Raw genomic sequence first — 20,216 nt, 5'->3', positions numbered from 1 at the left:
CTCTCTCTCTCTGTCTCTCTCTCTCTTTCTCTCTCTCTCTGTCTTTGTCTGTGTCTCTCTCTGTCTCTGTCTCTGTCTCTCTCAAGTAAACTTTCCCATATCTAATTAGCTTAGGACATGGTACTCTGATGAAATTCAACTAGTGTTAGTTACAAAGTTTGCTCAAGAAATTAATTACACAAATTGTCCTTTCTGCTCACTTAACCTTCTAGTCATCTGCTCTAGTTAGAGTTCACCTCTCCTGTACACCAGAATACCTGTCCATGCTGTGATGATAGCTATGACCAGGTATGACCATAAGAGGCTTGTTTCTGTAATCTTGTTTGGATGCTTTATTGTCTTGTCTTGAGGTTCATTAATTTCATTTTCTACCATGTCTAAGCTAGTACTTTATCCCTGCAGTGAGTTTTTACTTTCAGATATTATAAGACTCCAGAACATCTGTTTGATTATTTAGATTCCAATTCTCTTCAAAGCTAACTTTTCAATAATTTTCCCCTCTTCTGTTTCTTTCTCTACATAATATTCAAATGCTTTCACATTTATCAGTTCACTCCAGTATTTGATTCATTTTAAAATTTTCAATATTGCCTAATTTTTCCTCTTAGTTTTTAATGATCTTTTTATTAGCTTTAGCATGCCATTTAAACATTGATAAAATGCTAAATATCCTAGACAAATGTAGAAACTTTGGATGGTCTTATTTTCATTCAAAGAATGGAAGCTTCTTTTTTCCAGGTAGACAGGGCACCAATGAATGTCCATGGTCATGCCAAAGCTTGATTTTTAGAACTTGTTAGACATTATCTATTTCAGTTCCTTCTAATTCTTAGCAGTGACCTTATTCCGTAGTCCTCATTTCTGGGTTGTAGTTTTCTCAAGTTCAAAACTGAATGTCTAGGATGTTTAACAGGGCCTCTCTACCTTGGTGGGACTTATACTCCAACTTTAAGACCTGAAGAACCTTTTAGCACTTGTATTCTAGCTCAGGTATTGTTGTGCCAATATTGGGGCTCAAGCTCAGATTTTGTAGTCTCACTTGGCTCTTTGGGTCAAGCTAGTGTTGTACCACTTAAGCCATGCCTCTACTTCCGGATGCTTGTTGGTTCATTGGAGATAAGTTTTTCTTGTTTATGTGCATGGGCTGGCTTTGAACCACAATCCTCAGATCTTACCCTGCTGAGAAGCAAGGATTATAGGCATGAATCACTAGTATCTGGCTCAGCTTACCTCTTTGGTCTTTCTACAGCTTTTTTCTAAAGCTTCCAAGAGGTGTGCACACATGTTTATCTTAGGAGTGAGAGAAACTTTCCCAGTGCTTTTCTTTTCAAAATTTCACCCTTTGAGTCTAAACTGCCTGGTTTCCTTACTCTCTATTCTTATACTCCACTCTCTTCTCTCCAGCTTCCTTTTTCTTCTTGGCCCTATTTCCCTCCACTGCAGTTTGTAAAAGTTAAGAGAGGAGAATGCTGAGTAGAGTTCACCTTTTGAGCTTTGTATGATGCAGGAGTAGTAACGCCTCAATTCCTGCCTGACTTGGCTTCTTTCCATGCTTTCAAACAGTTATTTCATAGACTTTGACCAACTTTAATAGCTGGTTTTGCTGAAAGGGTTAGTCATGACTGTAACTAGGAGTTTGTAAAACCACTAAGGAAAACAGCTTGATATTATCTTGTAAAATTGAACTTTTATGAACTTTGGGAATTCTACTCATATGACTATGCTTCAATGAAATCTTTGCATATTTACACGCCAGAAAATGTGGACAAGAATGTTTGTAACAATGCTCAATAGGAAATGTACTCGTTACCTTGCTTGTATAATTATAACCCCTCTGTACAGCATTTTTACAATAAAAAACCATTAAAAAAAAAAAGAATATTTGTAACACTAGTAGTCCCACCAATGAACTTCAAAAGCCCATCAATAACAGTTGAGGAAAGCTATGGTATATTTACACATAGATCAACCATACAAATTAAATGAAGTACAATATGCAACAATGTAGACAAGTCACCACAATATAATTTCAGTTGAAAATAAAAATATTTCAAAGCTAATTGCACATGTGGCCCTTTATAGAGCATGACAAACAGCATTAATAAAATATTCTTTTCACGAATGCACAAAGATTACCTAAACAAGGGATTTGTAATAGTGGTTACTCTGGAAAGAATGGCAGGAATGGAGTGGCTGAAGACTAAGAAAAAACATGGTCATAATCCTAGTTTTTCTGCTATCAGGTGGCTCATGAATATTTCTTATGACAAATTAACTAAACAAATTAATTAAGGTCATATACGAACAAAGGGTTGTAATTAGCCCAGGCTTAAGGACATGAGATCTAATAACAAAATTTTAAACTAGAGACTTTAGGCCTAAAGCCTTGAGGGAAAGATTTCTTTGAGAAGTAGAATTTCCTGAGTCATGACATTCCAGTGGCCATTTGCACTATTACTTCTGGATGTCTGCCTAATTCCTTAAGTATTGATGCCAAACCTGTTTTAAATACCATGGGTAAAACCCCTAAATTTCTGTGAATAGGCCAGAATTAAGCACATGCTTCTCTTTTAGTAGTAGTAAACCAACCAGTCTCCTACTCGATCTTCTCTTTCTTTTTTTTTTTGTCGGTCATGGGGCTTGAACTCTGGGCCTGGGCGCTGTCCCTCAGCTCTTCAGCTCAAGGCGAGCGCTCTACCACTTGAGCTACAGCGCCACTTCCGGTTTTCTAGTGGTTTATTGGAGATAGGAGTCTCACGGTCTTTCCTGCCCGGGCTGGCTTTGAACCGCGATTCTCAGATCTCAGCCTCCTGAGTAGCTAGGATTACAGGCGTTAAGCCACCGGCGCCCGGTTTTCGATCTTCTCTTTCTTATAATTCTCCTCCATACTGCTCGAGGGTAATGCCACTAAAATGAGAAGCTGACCAAATGGCTTTGACTACATCATCATCTCTCGAATCAAGTCTTTGGCACATCGTTATAATGGGTCTATGTGGTCTGTCCTTAGCAAATATCCACAGCTAAGTATTATCACAAATCTCTGCACATTCATATCCCTTATGCCTTTGCTCATGCCATTCAGTCCTTCTGAAGTGTTCTTCTTCATTGACATTTTATTCATTTTTCAAGTCCTAGTGCATCTATGGCTCATTTTTAAAAGACCCAGGCAAAAAAAGAATGAGTAAAAAAGATTTGACTATTCAGATGCTCAAAAATGGCTGCAGCTCCAAAAGAAACAATGTTTTAACATTACTGTGATTTGAATCTGAAATGTCCATGACATATTTATGTGTTGGGTGCCAGCTAATGGACTAATGAGAAGCAATTGGATATTAAGGACTCTGACCTAATCCTTTAATTAATTCTTGATATAATTTTGCCATTGAGAAGTGGTAGAAAGTAGAAGGTAGGGCCCAAATAGAAGCAATAGATAACTGGGGACCTGCCCCAGAAAGATCTATCTTGTTCCCTGACCCTTTTTCTCTGTCTGCTTCCTAACTTCAATAAGAGGAGCTACCTCTTCTAACACAGAGTTGCTGTCCTCATGAAGTTTTGCCTTCATACAGGCCTGTAGCAAGGGAACAAGTGAGCCAAAACAAATCTTTCTTCCTTTAAATTATTTCTCTCAAGGGTCACAGTAGGAAAAGGAATCATCAATACAATCATATAAAGTGAATCCAAGGACAGCACCTACAAATCAACTCTTGGTCACAAACTCAGGCTCAGTTCTGAGCTTAGAAACCCACAGTGAGACCAACCTGAAACTAGATCTGAAACTGATCTCTTTCCTAGCTTCTCAGAGATAGTATCTAGGCAGCAAGCTATAGGTGGAAAGAGCTTGGACCTTGAAGTTAGACTGATGTAAGCTAAATTCTAGAACTATATTTTGAAATACATCAAATTTATGGGAAAGAAAAATGAATACACCGAAAATAAAAAGAGAGAACAATTTAAATCATGCATATGAGTCAGTCTGATTTCATTAGATTAGCAGCTGTCTTCCAGTGAGCACGAGATGATACATAGACGCTGTGGTTGATCCCAAACCACCTATACTAGACTTCTAAGACAATTTTGACAAATTGTTATAGTTTCCTTACTCACTGACTTTGAAATTCTACCTCCTGGGGAGATACTGTATTATTTTAGCTATATAAATTTGAGGTAGTTTCTCAATATCTCGGACCTTTGATTTCCACATTCTTAAATCCTACTGGAAACACTGGAGATTTTTTTTTTCCCAAAGATGGTCATAATATCTCTCATTGTCTCAGTTCATTTTCTGTTGCTATAATAGAATACTAAAGACTAAGCAATTTATGGAGGAGAGTTTATTTAACTCATGGCCCTTCAGGATCTGAATTCCAGGATCACAGCGCCTACAGCTGGTTAAGACGTTTCATATTGCATCACAACACGATGGGGATTTGAAAAAGAAAAAGGCAAGCAAGTGTGTACAAAAAAGGTCACTTTTGTAACAACTTGCTTTCCACACACTTCAGTTGCTTCTGAGACAAGGTCTTTAGGAGGGCTCCACCCTCAGTGATGAATCATCTCTTAAAGTCGTCACTGCCTAAGACTGTTACATAGTTAGATTCCCACCACATGAGCTTTTGGGGGATACATTTTTTAATATATATTTTTATTGCAAAGATACTGTAGAGGGATTACAGTTACATGAGTAAGGTAATGAGTATATTTCCTATTGAGCATTGTTACCCTCCTTTGTTTTGGGGGGATACATTTAAACCAAAGTACCTACTCTCCGTAAGCTCTTGTCCTATTGCAGGGTAAGATTTATGTCCCTTCCCTAGGAATGTTCATGAGGTAGTAACTAGCTTATACTAATATAGTGTAAATAAAATAATATGATACAGCCCCAGAGGTAGCCACCAAAGGTAACCCGGTTTCAATGTAATTCTTGGGTTTATTTTAGAGGAGAAAGACTTAGAATACTGAGGCTGTATGTAAAAAATATGATCACCTGGAGGACAGCATATGGTAAAGAAGCACAGGTGACCGAGGAGAGAACACAGATTGATACTCTAGTCTGAGAACATAGATAATATAAACTTCTAGATGATTCCAGTTTAGAGTTGTTGAGCCTCCAACCTGGGCATCTTCCAGCTGAGGCCTCACACATTATGACTCCCTTTTTTGTGTTCTAATATTCCAGGTTCATAGCATCCATGCATTCAATATAATTGTGTTATGCCGCCAAGTTTTGGTATGTTTTTAAAAGCATCAACAGAAGTCTAAATACAAGGTCTTTTTTTAAAAAGGAAATTATGTATTTGGTACGCTGATATAAAACTTGTGCTCAGAGAATGGTACTAGCCTTGTGTCTATCTGAGGTCTGGCCTTGTAACTTTAAATCAGCCACTTTAGTTTTCTACTCCTAAAGTTTCTGTCTTTAGAATGTAACTCAAATGTTTATTGTATAGATCAAATAAGCTGATAAATATGAGTGTTCTTTGGAAACTGGAATGTTCTGTACAAATCAGAGGATTGCTATATGCATATTATATCTGTCTAGTAAGAGATTTGGTAGGAGAGCACTATAATAATCCTTTAGTGGTACTTAATGTCTAAAATGCTAAGACTAAAGATGTTGATCTCACATTAATTCCCAGTTGGAGATAAATCCAACCATTTGCCTAATAAGCTTTTATGATGCACCTACTACAAGCAGACACCTAAATGTGTGCTTTCTCTCTCTCTCTCTCTCTCTCTCTCTCTCTCTCTCTCTCTCTCTCTCTCTCTCTCATACTAGTACTGGAGTTTGAACTCAGCCCCCTCCCACTCAATTGTTTTTTTGTACTCATAACTGCATCTACCACTTTTGCCACACCTCCACTTCTGGCTTTTTACTGTTTAATTGAAGTTAAAGTTTTTTTAGATCTATCTATCTTGGCTGTCTTTGAACCTCTATCCTCTGATCTCAGCCTCCTGGCCAGCAAAGATAACAGGCATGAGCCCCTGTCACCTGGCCCATGTTTTCTGGGAGAAAAGGAAAAGGATAATTAGTTCATTCTTCCAAGAAAACCCTATTATATCTGGAAGAACAAGGAGTAGATGTAATGCACAAGGGGTAGATGTAATTCTGAAGCATGGAGGCTTTCTGTGGAGTGTATTTCAGGAGCAAGCTGGAAGGAGCAACGGAGGAGGAAAAACTAATGCTCTTTCAGAACCTTCCATGTGTTGGATACTGTGCCACACTCTTTACATATGCTGTCTTGCTCAGTCCTCACAATGACTCTCCAAGATGACGTCTGCCTCAAGATGCCTTTGTAAGTAAGGAACAGACATTTGGAGAGATTAAATGTCTTGCTCAAGGCCATAGCAATATTATATAACCATTTAAATGCAGGTCTGGAGATACTTTACCATGTAGCTATCTCGGAATAAATATTTTTCTACCTCAAAGAATTATTTCTCTACCCAAATTACCAAAACAAAATCCTTGTTTAAATATTTGCCTGTTAGCTAATAGCATTCCTGTCCAATTAATTTTCTTCTGAAATTTCATATTAACATAATTAATAACCATGTCCCATTTGCCTAGAACATTATTGTTTATAAAGCAAACACATCTTTTTTCTTCCTTGGTCCTCAAACAATCCTGTGGGGATGGCATTATGTTAAACCAGACTCTTAAAAATAATAAAGGCACAGTTGTATTTGAGATTGCTGCTCCATTGTAAAAGGAAATGTGTCTTTAATGGTATTCATTTTGTCTCACACTGAGAACCACATTCATTTAAATGTCAATAATTGTGTGTGTGTGTGTGTGTGTGTGTGTGTGTGTGTATGTGTGTATGTGAGTACAAGTACATGTGGCCTGGCGCTATCCCTTAAATTTTTCATTCAAGGCTGGCACTCTACCACTTGTGCCACAGCTTCATGTCTGGCTTTTTGCTGGTTAATTGGAATTAAGAATCTTACGAACTTTCCTAACTGGGCTATCATCCTCAGAGCTCAATGTCCTGAGCAGCTAGGATTGCAGAGCAACTGACATTTGATGAATCACCCAAATTTTGTTAGACTTGTCACATGTTCAGAATGTCTTTAAATGGTGGCCTCATCCCATTATCGACTGTATCCCATGATATAATGTACACTTTCACGAAAAATGGTGACCATAGATATATTTTCAAAGTATCTTTTGGATAATTTCAATTGTTTTGTTTATTTTACTTTTTGGTTTGACTTTGGGTTAGTTCAGTTTAGATAAATACTAGTTTTTCCTTGTAATATAGCTGGCACAGACTTGTTTTTTTTTTATTTTTAAACAAATATTAGAGAAGGGATCAGCTCTACTATTTCCTTGTTGTCTAGTTGTTCCAGTGATTATGATTATTTACTCATTTTGTAAATATTGGCTTAATAGAAACTGGGTAATATAAGCAATAGGTACATTTGACAAGACCAACTTAACTCGTGCATGACTCAGGTGGTACAGGGCTTGCCTAGCAAGCTCAAGGCTCTGAGTTCAAAACTCCAGTACTACAAACTAAACAAGTGAGCAAAAAGAAAGAAAGAAAGAAAGAAAGAAATCAGTACACTGACAGCCTAAGAAGGAATGAATGTGGATTGCTACACTCCTCAATTCTTAGTCTCCATTCCAGACATTTCAGGTATGTTATGAAGTATACAATTGCCTGATGTACATTTGCACATCATTTCTAGATTTAAAAACCTACAAAGCTGGGCGCTGGTGGCTCATGCCTATAATCCTAGCTAATTAGGAAGTGGAGATCTGAGGATCACAGTTCAAAGCCAGCACAGCAGGAAAGTCTGTGAGACTATTATCTCCAATAAACCACCAGAAAACTGGAAGTGGTGCTGTGGCTTAAGTGGTAGAGCATTTGCCTTGAGCTGAAGGGACAGTGCCCAGGCCCAGAGTTCAAGCCCCACGACTGACAAAACAAAACAGCACCTAAGAACAACTTTTTGATGAACATGAATCTATAGATGTCAAATAATTACATGGAAACACACACACACACACACACACACACACACACACACACACACACACACAGCAGAAATACTAGGGAAATACTAGAGAAATCTAAACAAGCTCTGTGCCTTTTGCCAGTGCTGATTTTTTTGGTTTGGATGCTAGACTACAGTTAAGTAAGATGTTACCACAGAGGAAACTAGGGGAAATGTGTAATGAAACTTCCCTTCATGTCATTTTTGCAACTTGTTCTGAAGCTATAATGATTTCAAAAATGATAGAAGTAAAAGATTAACATTGTTAGAAAACTAAAGCTAGATCCTTATATATCACCCTGCACCACAATCGACTCCAAATGGATCAAAGACCTCAGAGTCAAAGCAGACACTCTGAAAACATTACAGGATGGAATAGGAGAAACTCTAGGTCTCCTTGCACAGGTCCAAATTTTCTTAATAGAAACCCAGAAACACAACAAATCAAACAAAGGTTGGACAAATGGGATTGCATGAAATTGCAGAGCTTCTGCATGGCAAAGGACATAGCTAGCAAGATCAATAGAAAGCCCACAGATTGGGAGAAGATCTTCACTAGCCATACAACGGACAAGGGTCTCATATCTAAAATATACCTGGAACTCAAAAAATTGAATCCCCCAAAAACAAATCTTCAAAGAAACAACTGCCCAATAAGTGGGCTAAAGACTTAAAGACAAACTTCTCTGAAGAGGAAAGAAGGATGGCCAATAGACACATGAAGAAATGCTCAACCTCCCTAGCCATAAAAGAAATGCAAATCAAAACAACATTGAGATACCACCTCACCCCAGTTAGAATGGCTAAAATCAAGAACTCTAATAACAACAGATGCTGGAGGGGATGTGGACAGAAGGGAACCTTACTGCGTTGTTGGTTGAACCTTGTTCTACCACTTTGGAAAGTAGTATGGAGGTTCCTCAAAAGACTCGACATAGAGTTCCCCTATGACCCAGCAATCCCACTTTTGGACATTTACCCAAATGATCGCAAACAAGACCACATTAAAGCTACCAGCACAACTATATTTATTGCAGCATTATTTACTATAGCTAAGATATGGAACCAAACCAGATGCCCCTCAGTAGATGAATGGATCAAGAAAATGTGGTATATATACACAATGGAATTCTATGCCTCCATCAGAAAGAATGACATTGCCCCATTTGTTAGGAAATGGAAAGACTTGGAAAAAATTATATTAAGTAAAGTAAGCAGGCCCAAAGAAACATAGGTCCCATGGTTTCCCTTATTTGCAATATCTAGTATATGTCTGAGTCAAGCAGAAAAGGTCAGATAAGTTGGTGTTAGGGGAATGAACCCCAAGGTAAGTATTCAAATGTTTTTTTTTTTTCTTTCATGCGATTGTTTCTAACACATTTATAAGATGATTTCTCTGTTGCTTTGTATGTCCCTCCCCCACGGTATAACCCTTGCTTTCACTGTATTTGATGTTGGTATAATTTGTGGAGGAGAAAGGCAAAAACAAATCATTTAACTAGGGATACAGGTGGACCCATTGCAGCAATGAGATGTACAAGTCATTATGTTGAAAAACATGGTGGGGGGGTTCGGGTGGGGAGGTTGTGGGGGGAGTATGGGAAGGGATGAGAGGGGGAAACAAAGAGGAGGCAACAATGCTTGATAAGAAATGTACTCGTTATCTTGCCCATGTAATTGTAACTCCTCTGAACGACGGTATTCTCACAATAAAAAAAGAAAAAAAAAGATTAAGATTGTGGTATTGACCATCCAGTGGGTGCTTGCTGATGCTCTCGGAGACCAAGCCTTGGTAGAGAGCATGGCCTTGGCTTGCTGTGGGACGTACATAAAGCATTTCCTCTTCTAAGGCTCTTCTGTAAATGGAATTTGACCCAAAGCTCCATTAGGCTCTCAGATTCTAGGAGTATATGTTCATAGTTCTGGGTAAAGGGGTGTCAATCTCTCCCCGATTCTGGGATTGAACAGGTTCATCTGTTTGACATGAAACCTTCTTTCCTGGAGAACAAACTTGGAACCATTTACTGGAGTCACTGGATCCTTCACAGAGTCTGCACTAAGAAAACCACATGAAGTTTGAAAACGTTTTTTATCAAGCACCATGAATAAAGCATTGAAGACTTGAATAAAAGGCTCATCTTCTGAAGATAATAGCTTCTGTACTAGACCCTTAAATCTTTGTTACAACGCATGCTCGCTAGTCCCTGATTTCATGATATGCTCAAGGTGTGCCCAAATGCTAGTTCCAGAGGAAAACACCCTTTCAACAGTCAGGTGAGAATAGATGCAAGAAGATTTGTAATAAGAATCCAAACCTACAGCAATGTGAATGTTTCTCCCTCCTCCTTCAGAAGGAAAGCTGACTGTCCTCTACTGCACAGCAATTCAAAACTCATCTCTAGAGAAAGCTGAGGGAAGAGATTATACCTTTTCACATTTGTATGCAATCTTTTAACTATTGTAACTGCTCAATAGAGAATATACACTTATCTGGCTTATGGAAGCCAGGAAGAAGGCAATGGTTTTCAGAGTAGCCCACCTTTTAGAGTCGTACCTCTGACCTCTTTTACGTCATTGGATTTATTTGAAGAAATAAGAAGATACATGTAATTTTTTTATTGCAGAAGTATTTGAGGTTTGAAGATCTGCAAGCAATTTAAGTGTCCATCAATGGGGATTTAAATCATGTCAGTAGTTTTCTGACTTGAGTCAAAAAAAAATTAGAGGGAATGATACAAAGCAGACATCACAATAGCAAAAGGCTAATAATTTTGGAAACATTACAAAATCTTAATAACTAATAATACTACTGTCCCACTGAAAATAAAAGAAGTACTGTCAGACTAAAGGCAGTTCTGGCAAAAAAAAAAAAAAAAGGAGCACTAGAAACCCACGTGAACCTATTCTGGGGAAGGTCTTTGGTGGACAAATGTTAAAATCTGAATAAAGCCTGCAATGCTAGATATCAGCATTAATATTATATCAGTGCTAATTTCCTTACTTTGCCAATTATACTGTGGTATGCTAAAAGAATACTCTTATTTTCAGGAAATACACTCTGAAGTATTTAGTGGTAAGGGGCTGTTATGTCTAGAGTATACTCACAAGTAGTTCAGAGGGAAATAAAAACCACCTTGTGTTTGCAACTCTTCTGTAAGCTTATTTCATAATATAAAGTTTAAACGTGTCTATTCAATGTTTCATTATAATGTAGAAACTTAAGACTATTGAGTGCTGTGAGGTGTAATAGTAGTGTTTCATTCTCTTGGAATGGAGTTGTTGGGCAACATTATGAAGTTACTTCCCATCACCCAGCCTAGTTGTGGCTCTTTTTTTTTTTTTTTTTTGCCAACTTTACAAAATCACTTTCAAAGTGCTATGCTGAAGAAATAAAGCAACATTTGAGACTATGTCACTCCATTCTTGACACAATAAGCAAAGGAAGGAATATCTGGCCCTCATGGCCAATGCCTGCCCTGCCTTCCCACAAAGAGCCCCAGTTGAGATGATAACTCTTAGGAGGTCAGCCTTAGAGGAACAGGAGCTGGGAGCTCATGGACACAGATGTCTGTGTGACTGGTCTCAATGCAAGCCAAGAAGTTATTTCAGATAAATCGAGTGATTCACTGAAGCAGAGCACCTTCATACAATGGGACCCTATTTGATCCAAAGGGAGTGGATGAATGGATATATTTACTTCTATCTATGGACTTGTAAGTTACTTATGATAATCACACTGTCTTCTCTTCTGTGCTGCACAGCCTGTCCAGATTAATCATTCTGAAATGCTGCCTGGCCCTAATTAAAAAAATTAAAACAGAGAAATAAAAACAATTTTCTAAGCCTAGCATCTAAAGTCTTGCACAATCTAGATACATTTCTCCCCTCAAATCATTTGTCATTTGCCATTCCCTGAATGAACCTCCATTGCAAGCAGGCTAATTGCTGTCTCCCAAACACAACATGTTTATTTCTATCTACAGTCTATCGCTAAGGCTGCATTCTATACTTAGGACACTCTCCTTACATATTTCCAACCAGTAAGTTTCTATAACTTTTCAGATAGGGCAGTTGCTATGGCACAGATGTGGTTTGAATATGTATGACCTAGGTTCGAGTATTGAAGTTTCATCCCCATTGTGAGGAATTAACAGGGTAGAAACTTAATCGGACTATAGTGTTTAGCAGTGGGGCCTTTGGGAGGCAACAGGAGTAGATAAAGTCATCAGGGTGGGTCCCTGTGATTGATTACCAGTAGCTTTATAAAAAAAAAAGGGAGAGAAATGCACAATACACATACATCTATGAATGTATATTACAAGCCTACTGCTCTGTGCTATCTCAGTTTTATCAGCAAGAAGGTCATCGCCAGATATGGGGCTTTGAACTTGTAGAACTGTGAGCCATAAGGTAAGTAACCCCTTTATCTTCATAAAGTAAATCAGATCTGGGTATTTTGCTATAGTAATGAAAAATATACTAATACAGCAGAATACGCAGGACATACATTAGAATTTCCTTTAATTTTATTGATTGATTGATAGATTTTTGTTGTTGTTATTGGTGGTGGTGGTTGTGGAGGTTGAAGTCAAGGCCTGGGCACTGTCCTTACTTTTATTGTTCAAGGCTAGTGCTCTCCCATTTTGAGCCATAGAGCCAATTCTTTTCTGTTGGTGTATTGGAAATAAGAATTTCACAGATTTTCTGGCCAGTGCTGGCTTTGAACTGCACTCCTCAGATATCAGCTTCCTGAATAACTAAGATTACAAGCATGAGCCACTGGTGCCCAGACTAGATCAGAATTTTTAAAAGACTAGATTTATATTTAAAGCTTGTGACTATGATTAGGTATGTAGCTCCGTGTTAGAGCGGTTGCCTAGAGTGTACATGGCCCTGGTGCAATCTTTGGCACTGCAAAACAAAGGAAAACAAAAAAGTTATGATTATAGATTTCCTCTGCATCTTCACAGAATATTCATAGCTCCAAAAGAATAAAGAGAAAAATCATGAAATTTGAAGTGATTTGAGTAGAATATAAATATGTTTTCCTGGCAGAAATAATTATCCTATAGTATCTCAGTACTTCTTTCCTGGTAATGGCATTAAACATCAAAGCCAATCTACCTCCCTCTAATCCCAGTTGTCAGCAATATAATTGGAATGGAATGAAAAATCAGCCCTTCATACATGACAGTCCAACTTTCCCAATCCAGAACGGTGAAATGGATAATATCAGCTTTCAGTTCTCTTCAATCTCTTCATCTTACCTTTTCTTTTCATTTGCAGAAGAAGAGCATGTTAAGATATTCACATTCTAGACACCAAGATGGTAAGGACATTATTTTGTTCCTGGTGAAACATCCCCTAGAAAAGAGAAGTAACTGCTCACAACTCCATGGTGATGTTCGTTCTATAAGCTCTGAAGGATTATGTTTGTCTTGCTCAATAAATATTGGATGAATAAATAGAACATGAGCTGGATCTAGAGCAAGTTTCTCTTCTGCATCCACTGGAGCCCATGGTCTCTCCAAGTGGCCACACTGTCTTCCCTCTTGCATTAGTGCACATGTGTCTGTGTGCCCTGTTTTACCCACCCCTTGAGAGCACATATCATGGGTTTGGTTTTTTTTCCCGTGTTTGTCTTTCTCCCAGTACTTAGTGAATATATGGCTTTGACAAGATTTTCAACAAGGTTGTATTCAACAAATAAAAGCAAATGAATGTCTATAATGAAGTTAAAAGAGACTGATCATCATTTTTTGCTTGTATTTTTTCATTACAAAGACTGTTTACTACTGGATATTATGGATAGTTTATAGATACCATATCTATACAATAGTAATGAAGTAGGTTCCAATGTTATTTCCTATAGTGTCTTTAATAACTATGCAAGATTACATTCAAAGTTCCCTTAGCATCTTTTATGTTTCCCTATGACACATTGGACATAACCACACCAGCTGTGCTGGCCCATAAAAGTATATTGGGTTGTTTTAAATTAGCTTACAGTAGTTATAGGAAGGGGAGATTTTTATTGTGATATTTTCAGGGAATAATGGCCTTTTCTGATTGGCACTCTACCACTTGAACCATATCTCTAGACTAAGAAATACTGACTTTTTGAGCATCAGAATTGTACTACCTTCAATTTTATATCCCAACTTCTAAAATTGACCATAGAATGTAGTGGTACTGAGGAATCAAACCAAGGGCTTCATGCATGCAAGGCAAGCACTCTACCACTAAGCCATATTCCCAGTTCACATTAATATTTTAGAATGAATGACCAAACAGGTTTTTGTTGTTGTTGGTAGTGGTGATGGTGTGAGTGTGTTTGTGTGTATGTGTGCCAGTGTGACAATACTAGGGCTCAAACTCAGAGCCTGAGCACTATCCCTGAGTTCAAGGCCAGGGCTCTACTACTTGAGCCATACCTTCACATCTGGCTTTCTGTTGCCAGGGTGGCTTTGAACCTCCATCCTAAGATCTCATCCTCCTGAGTACTGAAGATTATAGGTGTCAGCTACTGTTATCTGGCACTAAAGAGTTTTGAAGTGAAATGTATTAGTTTGAACTTATCTTGAAATGTGCAGGTGGAACAACTTTTGTTAGGAAAGAGGATCTACGAGATCAAATAGTAATTCAAATTTTTGTTGTTGTTGAAGTTACTGGCCGTTTGCTAAACTAACCAGATTGTTTATTGTGTTGTCAGTATGAAGTCAGAGTTAGCATTTCCTCCCACAGATGTATGCTTCTCATTCTACTTTCAGAAGCCTTCCTTTTCACCAGCCATTCCTTAAGCCAGGAGTTAAGTTCCAGATTGCTATCATCAGTTCTTGTGACCTTCAGCAGAGACTTTCTCAAATTCACAAAATGAATCTCTTGAACAGAGGAAAGACAAGAAAGCATCAGGAACTGGGTGCTGGTGGCTCATGCCTGTGACCCAAGCTACTAAGGAAGCTAAGATCTAAGGATTGCAGTTCAAATCCAGCCCGGCAGGAAAGACCATAAGATTCTTATTTCCAATTAAGCACCAGAAAACCAGAAATGGAGATGTGGCTCCAAGTGGTAGAGTGTTAGCTTTAAGCAAAAAAAAGCTCATGGACAGCACTCAGGCACTGAATTCAAGCCCCACAACTGACCAAAAAAAAAAGAAAAGAAAAGAAAAGGAAAGGAAAAAAAGAAAAGAAAAGGAAATCACCAGGAGAAATGAGTCAATGAGATCCATTGAGATGAATCCACAGCTAGTCTCTTCCCTACTTGCTATATCCAATTACCACATATCTAATGGCATTTTTAGTGTTGGTTTCTGTTGCCTTAATTAAATCTGTGGATAAAATATGTCATAATTCAGACAAAGTGAAGGATAGATTTTTAGGGGAATGTGAAGGCACAAACATGTCCTGATTGCTATCTCTAATTACCTAGAAGGTTCAACACAAATATGTGTGTCCCTAGTAGGCATATGGGGGTTCATAGGACCAAAATGAAGAATGAGGGGAAATGATCAAGACATGGGAAAAATGTCCTAACAGAATAGTTCTCAAGTGGAGCAGGCTGCCTCAAAATCTACTGAGTTACTGACAGTGACAAGAAGGTGACCAGTACAATCTGATTTAGCTCATAAGATTGTTTATCAAACACCTACTAAAAGCTAGACTCTGTTTAAAGCCCTGAAGATACAATGAATGAAGACAGTGGGATTATTGATCATGAGTAGTTCTGTAGAGCACAAGAAGATGACAGGAGAAAATGAACACACACAAATGATTATATATGTGTGTGTGTGTGTGTGTGTGTGTGTGTATGCATATGTACTACATATATGTGTATATATTCCATACATATTATATAACAACATGCAATTATATAACATTATATAACTATATGATGTTATATATGCAAGACACATTCAAAGTTTCCTTATTATATTATATATGTAATATAGAACATATTATATATATTCATGTATCATGAAGACCTCCAGAGGAAATACTTCAGTCAAAACTCAAAATATCATCAAGCCATTGGAAAATATTGAGAATACTCAAGCTATGGAAGAGAGAGGTAATGAGCAACCTTGGAGGGATTGCATTGTGGAATTAGACTTAACACATTTTCAATTTTCTTTATCCCAAAGATTCTTTCAGTCTATAAGATGGAGCACACTTACTTTTAAAATATCATCTTCTCTTCCCAGGAATACTAGAGTGAGTGGGGAGACATTTGCTAGAATAGGTCTTTAGAGAGATTTACTCAATGATAGACCATGACATTTGTAACCAGCATCAGTGTTAGATGAATGCCGTCTTCTGAACATGGTGAGATTCCCAAAAGAATTCATTCTGCTAAGTCATGTGTTTCTACACCAATTCTTGAATGCTCATGTGTATGTGTGTATTTGTACTGGGTCGTGAACTCAGGACCTGAAGGGTTTTATTTTTTCTTAAGATTGGCATTCTTCCACTTGAGGCATACCTCCGCTTTTGGTGGTTAATTGGAAATAAGACTTTCACTGACACTTCTGCTTGGACTGGTTTCAAACTTTGATCTTCAGATCTTAGCCTCCTGCATAGTCAGGATTATAGGTGTGAGCCACCAGTGCCCAGATTTGTACATTCTTCATTTGCTCATCAAACCCATTATTAGTAGATGAAATAAACCCATTGTGGTAGATGGTTATAGCAAATTTCACCTGTTGGAATACGGTATTGTGGGATTCAAGTCTTGGAAGTTTCCTTAAACTATCTACCATTCTCCAACCTATAGACAAAAGCTTGTACTTGAATGACATCTCATTTGACCCTCATTAACAGACTTGCATGGACAAGTGACATGAATCTCTTTACCTTCTATTTTGTTTTTTTCTGTTTGTATTTTTTTCTCATCAATAATAAACTTCTTAGCTGACTACTAAACTGATCAATGATAAAAAGTTGAAGGTCATCCTTCTATTTTCATATGTTTGTTTTAGTTTTTCTATGAATTTCCCCTGCATCCTGCGGGGAATTTTAGACACCTAAGCTCCTAAGTTGATGCATGTCTCTCGTTAGTAAACTGTTTGAAATAATTGACTTTAAGAATCATTAAATCACCAACATGTAAAGTATTTTTTAAATGCTATGCTGCCAGTTCTCTTGAACCATTTGCAGCATATCTTGTTTAACTAAAATCAGTTCTTAGCCTGTGTGTGTGTGTGTGTGTGTGTGTGTGTGTGTGTGTGTGTGTGTGTGTGTGAGTGAGTGTGAGTGTGTGTTGGTGTTGAGGCTTGAACTCAAGGCCTTGTGTTCTTGCTTTACTTTTACACTCAAGGCTGAGGCTCTACCAATTAAAACACATCTCTACTTTTGGGTTCTAAGTGAGATAAGACCCATCCAAATTTATCTGACCAGGCTAGCTTTGAATTGTGATTCTCAGATCTCAGTCTCCAGAGTGGTTAGGATTATAAATGTGAGGAACTGTTGCCCAGCTTACTCAACCTGTTTTCATTAAATTGCCTATAAATTAATGTGTTACAATTTTATTCATAATTGCCCCATATAATGCCAACAAACTGGAAAATCCATGCAATGGATTTGTCTTCCGCAATAAAAGAAACAATCTGCACATATATAGTATATAATATATGCATAATATATTGTATATAGAAAGAATATTATGTGATGAATTAAACAGTGCTCAAATAAGTATTTATTCTATGATTCGATTTATAAGACATTTTGAAAAGGAAAATGATATATAGGTTCTGTAGGAAACTGGTGGCTCATGCCTGCAATCTTAGTTACTTAAGACACTAAGACCTGAAGATCACGGTTCAAAGACAGTGGGTGAAGAAAAGTTTGTCATACTAATGTCAATTAACCATCACAAAAAAAAAAGAAAGAAAAAAGAAAACAGAAGTAAAAAATGTGGATCATGTTATAGAGGGCTAAAGAACAGTGCCCAGGCCCTAGTTCAACCCCAGTGCCACACACCAAATGTAAGAAGGTTTTGACTATAGATCACTGTTTACTTGGACTGGGAGATAGTAGCACCATTTACTTCAGAGATCTAAAGCAATCTTATTTTGCATGATGGAACCCTTCTAGCCCTTGGTAATGGGCTTGGCTGTATGAATATATGCATTTACCAAAACTCAGAATTATCTGGGCCCTTGTGGCTTACACCTATAATCCTAAATACTCAGAAAGCTGAGATCTGATTACCTCAGTTTAAAGCAAGCCAGGGTAGGAAAGTCCATGATCTTATCTCCTATTAAGCACCAAGGAAGTCAGAAGTGGAGCTATGGCTCAAATGTAAAGTTCTAGCCTTAAGCAAAACAACTCAGGGAATCAGGGACAGTGGCTAGGCCCTAAGTTTAAGCCTCAACACTGGAGGGGGAAAACCCCTTCAGAATTAGATACTAAAAGAAATTTATAGCAAACAAATAAATTACCATAAGTAAGAAATTTATTACAGGTAAACTATACTTCAATAAGCCTAAGTTGAGACAGCAACAATAAAAACAAAACAACTTTTTACCTGGATCTTTGGCCTTCCTACCACCACCCCCTGCCCCAATACACACTCAGACTTTTGGCCCATCCAACTTGCCACCTTTATCTTCCATTTTCATGTCTATGCTCAGTGTACTTGTTCACTGGTCACTGGACTTGCTGCACATCTGTGTCCTTACTTCTCAACAAGCTCTGATTGTCTGAGTGCTAGCCATCTTTTAATTCAAGCAGAGGACCCTCCTCTGCTCACTCTGGCAAGAACAGGCTTGGGGACTTCTGAGCTTCCATGACCTTCCCATGATTCAGCAGGGATGGGGATGGATAGACCTGCTTGTTCTTTTGTAGCTCTTGGATTCTTATTTCCTGCACACAGGAACTAATGTCATATTTCTTTAAAATATTTGTTTGCTATTTAATTGGAAATAAAAGCAATAAATTCATTATGTGCTAATAAAATAAGTAGATTTTTTTGGGGGGGGGGAATAACTGTTTTAGAAACTAAAACAGATGTAGCAAGAAGATGGATACTGTTCCACAGTTATTTCAAGTCTCTTCAGTGTCTAGCTTAATTGAGGACAGCTGAAATTTTCCTAGCTACTGTTGCATTCTCATGTTGCAATAACGTATGTCATGTTGCCGCTGGAAAACTCCACTGTACGTTCACAGTAAAATGAGTATGAAAGAGACAATGTACTAGAGTTATTACACAATTAGTGTTATGAAATTAATTAATACCCTGATAGATTTCCAGAGATCTACCAAGATTGTAGGACAACACACAGAAAACTGCTGCTCGGGATGGCCCTACTTTGTATATTTGCCATTATTATTATTACCATTAGGTTTTATTTTTCAGAGTAGTTATAGGTCCAGAGAAAAAGTGAGCAAAAAGGTAGAGATTCCCATGCATTGTCTGTTCCTACATATGCACAAGCTCCTTCATCAACCTACACTGACCCATCATTATGCTACAACTCAAAGTTTGTATGTACTTTGCATTAGGGTTTGCTCTTGGTGTTGAATGCTATGGGTTTTATAAAAGGTATAATGACTTGAACCCACCATGATTGTATCGTATGTACAAAACAGTTTCACTGCTCTAAAAGTTCTCCATTCTCCGCCTGTTCTTCCTACTCCCTCCTCCTCACTAAGTCCTGGAAATGACTGATACTTGTACTATACCCAAGCTGTCTTCAAACTCACAAATCCTCTTGTCTCTGTCTCTAGAGTGCAAGGATTACAAGTCTGTGCCACAAAGCCTGGTTTCTTGTTTTAATTAGCAATTCCCTAATGATATATGATCTTGAATATATTTTCCTAGGCTTGTTTTCCAACTAGGTATCTTCTTTTACGAGATGTCTTTTAAGGTCTTGTGCCTATTTTTAAATCAGGCTTTTAATTTTCTTATTGTTGAGCTTTAAGAGTTCTCTGTACATTTTGAATAACAATCCTTTATCAGCTGCGCTGTTTGCAAATATTTTCTCACAGGCTATGATTAGTCTTCTCATATTATTTCATAGAGCAGATGTTTTTAATTTTTATGAAGTCCAGCTTATTGTTTCTTTCATGGAGCATGTGTTTGGTGTTGTATTTTTCACATTTTCTTTTCAATATGTTTTATAGTTTGCCGTTTATATTTAGATCTATAATCCAGTTGGAGTTAATTCTTGTGGAAGGTATAAGCTTGTGCTTAGATTCATTTACATGTGTGTGGCTGTCCAC

The sequence above is a fragment of the Dipodomys spectabilis genome, unplaced genomic scaffold (genome assembly GCF_019054845.1).
Source record: "Dipodomys spectabilis isolate Male_0828 unplaced genomic scaffold, ASM1905484v1 ptg000017l, whole genome shotgun sequence".
NCBI lineage: Eukaryota > Metazoa > Chordata > Mammalia > Rodentia > Heteromyidae > Dipodomys > Dipodomys spectabilis.
This window is presented reverse-complemented; position numbering follows the sequence as displayed.